This window comes from Ambystoma mexicanum, chromosome 8 (genome assembly GCF_040938575.1).
Source record: "Ambystoma mexicanum isolate Mex_15411 chromosome 8, UKY_AmexF1_1, whole genome shotgun sequence".
Lineage (NCBI taxonomy): Eukaryota > Metazoa > Chordata > Amphibia > Caudata > Ambystomatidae > Ambystoma > Ambystoma mexicanum.
Genome location: NC_090929.1, coordinates 1,573,754,356 through 1,573,763,434, shown reverse-complemented (window position 1 = coordinate 1,573,763,434; position 9,079 = coordinate 1,573,754,356).

Below are 9,079 nucleotides of genomic sequence, written 5' to 3'. Positions count from 1 at the left end.
CACACGCGATTGGCCCAGTGCAAGCAGGGTACGTGTATTTCAGGGGTGCGCGGGAAGTTCCACATGCGATTTCAGCAGGGTACGTGTATTTCAGGGGTGCGCGGGAAGTTCCACATGCGATTTCAGCAGGGTATGTGTATTTCAGGGGTTCTGGGGAGTACTACACGTGAATTGGCCGTGTGGGTCCTCCCAGGTGTACGCTCCACAACCTCCACGGCCCCTGCAGGCAGCCCACACCACGGGGGACTACCCTGCACCCCTGCTCATGTCCCGCAGGCAGCCCATCCACCATGGGCATGCCCCCCAGCCAACCCACATGTCACCTTGCACTACTGATCAACAATGCATGTCTCCCACCACCCCCACCCCCCAGCCACCATGGCCAGCCCCCACCAGGCCCCCACTCATGTCCCCTATCACCCCCACCCCCCAGCAGTGCAGGGGCAGCCTCCACCAGGCCCCCACTCATGTCTCCCACCACCCCCACCCCCCAGTCACCAGGGGCACCCTCCACCAGGCCCCCAATCATGTCTCCCACCACCCCCACCCCCCAGCAGTGCAGGGGCAGCCTCCACCAGGCCCCCACCCATGTCTCCCACCACCCCACCCCCCAGCCACCATGGCCAGCCCCCACCAGGCCCCCACTCATGTCTCCCACCATCCCCACCCCCCAGCAGTGCAGGAGCAGCCTCCACCAGGCCCCCACTCATGTCTACCACCACCCCCACCCCCCAGCAGTGCAGGGGCACCCTCCACCAGGCCCCCACTCATGTCTCCCACCACCCCCACCCCCCAGCAGTGCAGGGGCACCCTCCACCAGGCCCCCACTCATGTCTCCCACCACCCCCACCCCCCAGCAGTGCAGGGGCAGCCTCCACCAGGCCCCCACTCATGTCTACCACCACCCCCACCCCCCAGCCACCAGGGGCACCCTCCACCAGGCCCCCACTCATGTCTCCCACCACCCCCACCCCCCAGCAGTGCAGGGGCACCCTCCACCAGGCCCCCACTCATGTCCCCCTGCACCCCCACCCCCCAGCATCCAGGGGCACCCTCCACCAGGCCCCCACTCATGTCCACCTGCACCCCCACCCCCCAGCATCCAGGGGCACCCTCCACCAGGCCCCCACCCATGTCTCCCACCACCCCCACCCCCCAGCAGTGCAGGGGCACCCTCCACCAGGCCCCCATGCATGTCTCCCACCACCCCCACCCCCCAGCCACCATGGGCAGCCCCCACCAGGCCCCCATTCATGTCTCCCACCACCCCCACCCCCCAGCAGTGCAGGGGCACCCTCCACCAGGCCCCCACTCATGTCTCCCACCACCCCCACCCCCGAGCCACCATGGGCAGCCCCCACCAGGCCCCCACTCATGTCTCCCACCACCCCCACCCCCCAGCAGTGCAGGGGCACCCTCCACCAGGCCCCCACCCATATCTACCACCACCCCCACCCCCCAGCCACCAGGGGCACCCTCCACCAGGCCCACACTCATGTCCCCCTGCACCCCCAGCATCCAGGGGCACCCTCCACCAGGCCCCCACTCATGTCTACCACCACCCCCACCCCCCAGCCACCAGGGGCACCCTCCACCAGGCCCCCACTCATGTCCCCCTGCACCCCCACCCCCCAGCATCCAGGGGCACCCTCCACCAGGCCCCCACCCATGTCTCCCACCACCCCCACCCCCCAGCAGTGCAGGGGCAGCCTCCACCAGGCCCCCACTCATGTCTCCCACCACCCCCACCCCCCAGCAGTGCAGGGGCACCCTCCACCAGGCCCCCACTCATGTCTCCCACCACCCCCACCCCCCAGCAGTGCAGGGGCACCCTCCACCAGGCCCCCACTCATGTCTCCCACCACCCCACCCCCCAGCAGTGCAGGGGCAGCCTCCACCAGGCCCCCACTCATGTCTACCACCACCCCCACCCCCCAGCCACCAGGGGCACCCTCCACCAGGCCCCCACCCATGTCTCCCACAACCCCCACCCCCCAGCAGTGCAGGGGCACCCTCCACCAGGCCCCCACTCATGTCTCCCACCACCCTCACCCCCCAGCAGTGCAGGGGCACCCTCCACCAGGCCCCCACTCATGTCCCCCTGCACTCCCACCCCCCAGCATCCAGGGGCACCCTCCACCAGGCCCCCACTCATGTCCCCCTGCACCCCCACCCCCCAGCATCCAGGGGCACCCTCCACCAGGCCCCCACCCATGTCTCCCACCACCCCCACCCCCCAGCAGTGCAGGGGCACCCTCCACCAGGCCCCCACTCATGTCTCCCACCACCCCCACCCCCCAGCCACCATGGGCAGCCACCATGGGCAGCCCCCACCAGGCCCCCACTCATGTCTCCCACCACCCCCACCCCCCAGCAGTGCAGGGGCACCCTCCACCAGGCCCCCACTCATGTCTCCCACCACCCCCACCCTCCAGCCACCATGGGCAGCCCCCACCAGGCCCCCACTCATGTCTCCCACCACCCCCACCTCCCAGCCACCATGGGCAGCCACCATGGGCAGCCCCCACCAGGCCCCCACTCATGTCTCCCACCACCCCCACCCCCCAGCAGTGCAGGGGCACCCTCCACCAGGCCCCCACTCATGTCTCCCACCACCCCCACCCTCCAGCCACCATGGGCAGCCCCCACCAGGCCCCCACTCATGTCTCCCACCACCCCCACCCCCCAGCAGTGCAGGGGCACCCTCCACCAGGCCCCCACCCATGTCTGCCACCACCCCCACCCCCCAGCCACCAGGGGCACCCTCCTCCAGGCCCCCACTCATGCCCCCCTGCACCCCCACCCCCAGCATCCAGGGGCACCCTCCACCAGGCCCCCACTCATGTCTACCACCACCCCCACCCCCCAGCCACCAGGGGCACCCTCCACCAGGCCCCCACACATGTCCCCTATCACCACCACCCCCAGCAGTGCAGGGGCACCCTCCACCAGGCCCCCACTCATGTCTCCCACCACCCCCACCCCCCAGCAGTGCAGGGGCACCCTCCACCAGGCCCCCACTCATGTCTCCCACCACCCCCAGCAGTGCAGGGGCAGCCTCCACCAGGCCCCCACTCATGTCTCCCACCACCCCCACCCCCCAGCCACCAGGGGCAGCCTCCACCAGGCCCCCACTCATGTCCCCTATCACCACCACCCCTCAGCAGTGCAGGGGCACCCTCCACCAGGCCCCCACTCATGTCTCCCACCACCCCCACCCCCCAGCCACCAGGGGCAGCCTCCACCAGGCCCCCACTCATGTCTCCCACCCACCCCCACCCCCCAGCCACCATGGGCACCCTCCACCAGGCCCCCACTCATGTCTCCCACCACCCCCACCCCCCAGCAGTGCAGGGGCACCCTCCACCAGGCCCCCATTCATGTCTCCCACCACCCCCACCCCCCAGCAGTGCAGGGGCACCCTCCACCAGGCCCCCACTCATGTCTCCCACCACCCCACCCCCCAGCAGTGCAGGGGCACCCTCCACCAGGCCCCCACTCATGTCTCAAACCACCCCCACCCCCCAGAAGTGCAGGGGCACCCTCCACCAGGCCCCCACTCATGTCTCCCACCACCCCCACCCCCCAGCAGTGCAGGGGCACCCTCCACCAGGCCCCCACTCATGTCTCCCACCCCCCCCCCACCCCCCAGCCACCAGGGGCAGCCTCCACCAGGCCCCCACTCATGTCTCCCACCCACCCCCCAGCCACCATGGGCACCCTCCACCACGCCCCCACTCATGTCTCCCACCACCCCCAGCAGTGCAGGGGCACCCTCCACCAGGCCCCCACTCATGTCACCCACCACCCCCACCCCCCAGTAGTGCAGGGGCACCCTCCACCAGGCCCCCATTCATGTCTCCCACCACCCCCACCCCCCAGCAGTGCAGGGGCACCCTCCACCAGGCCCCCACTCATGTCTCCCACCACCCCCACCCCCAGCAGTGCAGGGGCACCCTCCACCAGGCCCCCACTCATGTCTCCCACCACCCCCACCCCCCAGCAGTGCAGGGGCACCCTCCACCAGGCCCCCACTCATGTCTCCCACCACCCCCACCCCCCAGCAGTGCAGGGGCACCCTCCACCAGGCCCCCACTCATGTCTCCCACCACCCCCACCCCCCAGCAGTGCAGGGGCACCCTCCACCAGGCCCCCACTCATGTCTCCCACCACCCCCACCCCCCAGCAGTGCAGGGGCACCCTCCACCAGGCCCCCACTCATGTCTCCCACCACCCCGACCCCCCAGCACTGTGGGGCACCTGCCAGCAGGCCCCCACTCATGTCCAACTCATGTACCCCTGCACCCCCACCCTCCAGCACTGTGGGGCACCTGCCAGCAGGCACCCACCCATGTCCAACTCATGTTCCCCACCACCCCCACCCCCCAGCACTGTGGGGCACCTGCCAGCAGGCACCCATCCATGTCCAACTCATGTTCCCCACCACCCCCACCCCCCAGCACTGTGGGGCACCTGCCAGCAGGCCCCACTCATGTCTCCCACCACCCCCACCCCCCAGCAGTGCAGGGGCACCCTCCACCAGGCCCCCACTCATGTCCCCCTGCACCCCCACCCCCCAGCATCCAGGGGCACCCTCCACCAGGCCCCCACTCATGTCCCCCTGCACCCCCACCCCCCAGCATCCAGGGGCACCCTCCACCAGGCCCCCACCCATGTCTCCCACCACCCCCACACCCCAGCAGTGCAGGGGCACCCTCCACCAGGCCCCCACTCATGTCTCCCACCACCCCCACCCCCCCAGCAGTGCAGGGGCACCCTCCACCAGGCCCCCACCCATGTCTCCCACCACCCCCACCCCCCAGCCACCAGGGGCACCCTCCACCAGGCCCCCACTCATGTCCCCCTGCACCCCCACCCCCCAGCATCCAGGGGCACCCTCCACCAGGCCCCCACACATGTCTACCACCACCCCCCAGCCACCAGGGGCACCCTCCACCAGGCCCCCACTCATGTCCCCTATCACCACCACCCCCCAGCAGTGCAGGGGCACCCTCCACCAGGCCTCCACTCATGTCTCCCACCACCCCCACCCCCCAGCAGTGCAGGGGCACCCTCCACCAGGCCCCCACTCATGTCTCCCACCACCCCCACCCCCCAGCAGTGCAGGGGCAGCCTCCACCAGGCCCCCACTCATGTCTCCCACCACCCCCACCCCCCAGCCACCAGGGACAGCCTCCACCAGGCCCCCACTCATGTCCCCTATCACCACCACCCCCCAGCAGTGCAGGGGCACCCTCCACCAGGCCCCCACTCATGTCTCCCACCACCCCACCCCCCAGCCACCAGGGGCAGCCTCCACCAGGCCCCCACTCATGTCTCCCACCCACCCCCACCCCCCAGCCACCATGGGCACCCTCCACCAGGCCCCCACTCATGTCTCCCACCACCCCCACCCCCCAGCAGTGCAGGGGCACCCTACACCAGGCCCCCACTCATGTCTCCCACCACCCCCACCCCCCAGCAGTGCAGGGGCACCCTCCACCAGGCCCCCACTCATGTCTCCCACCACCCCACCCCCCAGCAGTGCAGGGGCACCCTCCACCAGGCCCCCACTCATGTCCCCTATCACCACCACCCCCCAGCCACCAGGGGCAGCCTCCACCAGGCCCCCACTCATGTCTCCCACCACCCCCACCCCCCAGCCACCAGGGGCAGCCTCTAGCAGGCCCCCACTCATGTCTCCCACCACCCCCACCCCCCAGCCACCAGGGGCAGCCTCCACCAGGCCCCCACTCATGTCATACAACCCACCCCCACCCCCCCAGCCACCATGGGCACCCTCCACCAGGCCCCCACTCATGTCTCCCACCACCCCCACCCCCCAGCAGTGCAGGGGCACCCTCCACCAGGCCCCCACTCATGTCCCCCACCACCCCCACCCCCCAGCAGTGCAGGGGCACCCTCCACCAGGCCCCCACTCATGTCTCCCACCACCCCCACCCCCAGCCACCAGGGGCAGCCTTCACCAGGCCCCCACTCATGTCCCCTATCACCACCACCCCCCAGCAGTGCAGGGCACCCTCCACCAGGCCCCCACTCATGTCTCCCACCACCCCCACCCCCCAGCCACCAGGGGCAGCCTCCACCAGGCCCCCACTCATGTCTCCCACCCACCCCCACCCCCAGCCACCATGGGCAGCCTCCACCAGGTCCTCACAATCCCCAATCATGTGCGTTATGGTCAGCCTCCACAGCCAAAAAGCCCTACCAAGTAACCCATTCACCCACATGGAAATAGAAATTGCATGTTACACCCCCAATGTTCATAAAGCAAATGAACCCATGTCCGTCACACACAATGGTTGCAATTGAATGGGAAAACACCCAACATGAAATGCATGAAACCAATGAGATGATACCACACAGTGAAGTATGAAAACAAAATTGTATTAAAAAAAAGAATGGAAATGAAATGAAACAAACTACAATGGCAAAGAAAAAAAGAGAAGCTGCATGTCCGTCTGAAAAAAAAAAACTACAAATCCAAATCCAAAAAAATGTTGTCCAAAGTCACATCAAAAATGAAATCAATCCAATGGAGAACTATGTACAAAACATCCAAGGGTCCATGAGCCCAACTGAACAAAGGAAACCTACAAAAAACCCTAACTAAAATGCAACTATATACAAAAAGTGGAGCAGTGTCCGTCGACTCCAAATCATAATAAGAAACAAAGGAAACCTAAAACTAAAGAACTATATACAAAGGCGGCGGGCAAGTCCAGCGGCTCACTCCGTGGTGTTCCGGGCCAGGGCATCATCGAACTCCTGTTCGATGTCCCGGAGGCGGTCCTGTTCCATGGCCCCGAGGGTACGCAGGGACGACGCCGTGTCCTCCTCCAACCCCCTGCGGATTGCATCGAGGCACTCGGCCCGCCTCAGGGCCCTCCGCATGGAGTTCTCCGCCCTGACCATTGTGAGCCGCGCCTCTTCCGCCCGCCGCCGCTTCGCACCTATGGCGTGGCCCAACCGCTGCCACACGGAAGACACTCTCTGTCCTTGGTCCTTCTGCCCTCCGGCCGATGCCTGCCCCTCCGATGTCGAAGGCCCCGAACCTTCATGGCTCCCACCATGTTGCTGCTGCTGCTCTGCCTCTGCCCGTGCACTGCCTCCTGCTGCCTGCACATCCTCCGCCGGCTGGGGTGCAGTTGTTGATGTGGCCACCCCTGCTGGACCTCCGACTCCCGACTGTGGCAGGGATGCCTCCTCTACCAGCCTGGCCGCACCGTCAGAGGCAGCTCCACAGGGCACCCAGGTGACTGATGGGTGGGAAGATGGCACAGAGGACGACTGGCGCGTAGGGTGTCCAGTTGAGGAGGGGGTCGGAGCAAGCCCCATCAGACGGAGGAATCCGGCCTGGGTGACCTGTCCCAGCAGGCTGACGTGGTCAACGAGCCATTCGAGATGACGTGCAGTCTCTCCATGAAAAGACTGCAGGTCACCTCGCATGGCCCGTTGACGCAACGCCACACCAGCCAGGACAGGCTCAACCCGGACCTGGATGGCCACGTCCGCAGACAGAGGAAGGCCAGTTGACGTCAGCTCATCCCCTGCCTGAAAACGGGTCTGGACGTAGGCATCCCTGCTGGTGCAAGATGATGCAGGGACAGGATCGGGGACAGGATTGCACACGGCGGCCTGTGCTGCCTCCTGTCCCTGGTCCTGCACTGCACCACTAGCACCAGTGGGATCCCCACCTCCAGACCCCGTCTCTGGTGCTTGCACGGCCTCCTCCTCCACCAAACCCCCCACCAACCTGGATGACTCCGTGCCATCTTCCCCTGTTGGGCCCTGTGGGATCCCAGCTGCCCCTTCTGCTGCCGAGGAGTCCAACTCCAACCTCCGCCTCTTGGACCTCCCCCCGGCAGCTGCGGCCTGGGACGTGGCACCGGACTCCTCACTCCCCGACGCGATGACAACACGGGAGGGGAGCCAGGCCTTGCGTCTCCGGCTGGCGGTCGGATCCCCGCCGCTGTGCTCCACAGCACCTTCTCCGCCCTCTTCATCAGTTGACGCTGCAGACAGGGAGAAACAAAACACAGGCATCAGGGCACTGTAAAATGGACACATACACACATGACAGTTGCACATGAGTGGCATTGGCAAACCTCAGACATGTCACCACAATCCCCAACACACATGTCATTACAACTCGCACACATGAGCCATACCACAGCCATATCGCAACTGCCACCACCATCCCTACACATACAACTGCATGAGCAGCCAAAGGGGAGCCAGACATCACATGCAACACAGGAAGTGCACCACACATGTACACACACCACCACACTTGCATGCATGTGTACACCTCTGCCAAGTGTCGCACTGTTCAGACGGGCATCCATGTCACATCTGCCAATCAGGCTTCCACATACCGCTGTCACATGCATCCATGTTGCATCACTGTTGCACCCTTGTCAAATACACACACATGCACATGTACACAGTGCTCATACATGCAGCCGAAAACAACATACATGCGTGACATCACGGACATGACTACTTACATACACATTCATCCAAACATGTGTGCACGCACAACTGCATTTGGCATGCAAGCCTACACACACAAGCACCATCCATGTCTCACACATTACAGCCCTCGCATGTGTCAGCCCCACAGCCCTGTACACCCCCACCCATACTCGACCCCATACAAACAGATGTGCAACCTGCACAATACCGAATAATCACCACACGCACTGCTCACAATCAGGATGCATGTACACTCACCGCTCGACTCCAGACGGGTCTGCTTCTCTCGGACCTGGACGTGGAGCGCTGGGGATATGCGTTCCAGGACCCTCATCTGTTCTTCCGACAAGTGGCCCCGGCGCCCCTTGGCATCCGCTGCCTTCAAGAGGCGCCGGGCCTTGTTCAGGGTCCTGGACCTGAAGTCCTCCCAGCGCTTCCTGACATGTTGTAAGTCCCGGACTGCCACCCCCTCGCGTTGATGGCAGTCACGATGTCAGTCCAGATCCGAGTCCGTCCTTCCTTGTCGGCGCAGGAACTTCCAAAGAGGGCATCATACTGCCCCAGGACTTGCTCCACCCGG